The sequence below is a fragment of the Cervus elaphus genome, chromosome X (genome assembly GCF_910594005.1).
Source record: "Cervus elaphus chromosome X, mCerEla1.1, whole genome shotgun sequence".
Lineage (NCBI taxonomy): Eukaryota > Metazoa > Chordata > Mammalia > Artiodactyla > Cervidae > Cervus > Cervus elaphus.
The window spans coordinates 32118555-32121453 of NC_057848.1; positions in this window are offsets into that span (position 1 = coordinate 32118555).

The following is a 2899-nucleotide window of genomic DNA, read 5'->3' on the forward strand; positions in this document are numbered from 1 at the left end:
GACACTGAAGGAAAAAGTCAAGTTGGGCCTGTCTCCCAATTTTCATAACAACAAACATTCATTAGATACTTATTAGCTGTAGGGCACAATGATAGACAGCAATCCAAAATCAACTCAACCAGAAAGGTCATCACCTTTAATATATACTTCCAAAAAGAGGTATGCTGCTCTATCTTTGACTACTAAATCTTTCTAATTCTAGGCTAAACCAGAACAGATCCTAAGGCTTTTTGCTGACCAGAGCAAGCTGACTCACCAGTCCATTCTCTAATACATGGACAGACTAAATCACATTTGATGTGAAAGTGTTAGTCACTCAGTCGTGTCCGACTCTTTGTAACCCCATGGACTGTAGCCCACCAGGCTCCTCTGTTCATGGGATTCTCCAAGCGAGAACACGAGTGGGTAGCCATTTATGTAACTGTAATTCTCTATTTTTCTATGAGTAGACAGCATGCCCAACACCTGACTCCATAGGTGTCAGATATCTTCATTTATGCCAGATATCTTCTGTTTTCCTCCTCCAGATTCACATTGCATTCTTCACCCTACTTTTTGCCCCCAAAGGTTCCTGTGTCCTCTGACTTCTTCTTGGGGCCAACCAATGGGATTCCCCAATAAGATAGAGTGACGGCCAAGACTGAGATTATGGTATTTATTTTTATGAGGCCTCTAGGGTCACCTCAGATTGGCTTGTATTTCTCAATTGAATGTCTCTGCTCCTCTCAAGATGACCTGTTCTTAATTATCTCCCCCTCTGCTTGTAGTAACATCTCTTACCCCTTCAGGTCTCTGTTTATGATGACAAGTCTGCTGCTCCTGGGCTGCTCACCCTGGATTCTTGTATTTTGTGGTTTCCCGACAGACTATCTATATCTTTCTAAACTCTCCTCAGACTGGTCCAAATATAAATATATTATCTGTTATTGATAACCTGATGAATGCACAACCACTTCTCATTTCCAAAATCTGTGGGAGGTGCTTCATTCTATGGGTGGCAAAATGAGGCTGAATTGATAAAGCCGACATGCATGATTAGCATCTTTCCACGTTGTGCTGAGGGATAAGCCAGAGGAAATGACTTAGTATCACCTAATCTAAGACCTATTTACTAAGCTTTATTGGAAGCTGTGTTCCAAGGTCTTAGGGTGAAACGAGGCAAAAATATATGCATTATGATCTTCAACTATATGCCTTTTTCCAAATATTGTCTGTGTCTCTAAAGAATTCATCTTGACTTCCCCCCCCAGGTGGTCATTTGGTTTGCTTCATGCCACACCAAATGAAGAATCTCAGTTGGCAGACTAGATGCTAAGCACTGACAACTTGATTCCTGAAAGCTCCTGAAAGAAAACTCCTAGTAGTACTACTTCCACTCAAGAGATCTGCCAAGTCCAGTGTACATGCCTGCTGTTAGTTAAAAAGTCCCAAAGTGTTACTAAGCCAAGAAATAGACAACTTAAGTCACCTAAAACAAGTGGTTTTCTAACTTCAAAGTTGGTGGTTTAGTCGCTAAGTCATGTCTGATTCTTGTGACTGCATGGACTGTAGCCTGCTAAGCCCCTCTGTTCATGGGATTTTCCAGCAAGAATACTGGAGTCATCATTGAATGTACAGGAGTGAAGACTTAGGCTGGGGATTATGGAAGATGAGACAGCCTCTAAAACCAAAGGCAGTCTGAGACTACCTACAAATTTCAACCAGGGCCACATAGAGCCTGCCAAGAAGTGATGATACTTTCATTTAAAGTGAAGTAGTTTTTTTTTTTTTTCAATTATTTTTATTAGTTGGAGGCTAATTACTTCGCAACATTGCAGTGGGTTTTGTCATACATTGACATGAATCAGCCATGGAGTTACATGTATTCCCCATCCCGATCCCCCCTCCCACCTCCCCCCAACCCGATTCCCCTGGGTCCTCCCAGTGCACCAGGCCCGAGCACCTGTCTCATGCATCCCACCTGGGCCGGTGGTCTGTTTCACCATAGATAATGTACATGCTGTTCTCTCGAAACATCCCACCCTCGCCTTCTCCCACAGAGTCCAACAAAGAAGGACACTACTTAATGATCAAAGGATCAATCCAAGAAGAGGATATAACAATTATAAATATATATGCACCTAACATAAAGTGAAGTAGTTTTATGGTTGACTTCCTTAGGGCCACTAGAGTCTATCACAAGCCAGAATGGTAAATCAGGTGCCATATTTTTTGTGTCTTTCTTGAGGCAGTAATTTGACTTTTGCTTGGACTGTAAGGAACACTATTCCTGATGCCTCAGTGGCAACAAGAGTAACACATTTATATAGTTCTTGTTGAGGCAGTCTGAGTGTGAGTTGGAAAAGAATTTCCAGACAGAGTATTGCAGAAAGGTATGAGTTTATTAAGAACAAAGAGTAGAGATAAAGTGGGCACTGTGAGTGCAATGGGGTGACAACTTCTGACAGGCCATGGAGAGTTGGCCCTTTTCGTGAATTAATAGCCAATTTTTATAGCCTCAAGACAAAGAAACTTCCTGCTGGAAGGTTGGCGTTAGGTGATTGATTGGGGCATTATAGGTTGTTTACTGGAGTGGGCATCTTTGCCTAATTGGGAGTCAGGAAGCTTGTTAGTAATGATCAGGGGGGCTTTGGCAGCAGTTACAAAGGGGCTCGGTTAGCTTTGAAGATGACCTTGGTTCTGGCCTCTGCTTCTGTGGCCTTGGTACAAGGCCTCACACCTCTGGCCTGAGGGCAGGACTCAACAGTTCTCATTAAAATGTCATTGGGGGCAGGACTCAACAGTTCTCATTAAAATCTCATTCTTCACACTTTATTTCTTCTGAGCCTCAGTGAGGCTGATATATTCAAAAGTCCATTGTTCATTTTATAGATGCAGAAGCTGAGCCTTATAATAGTTA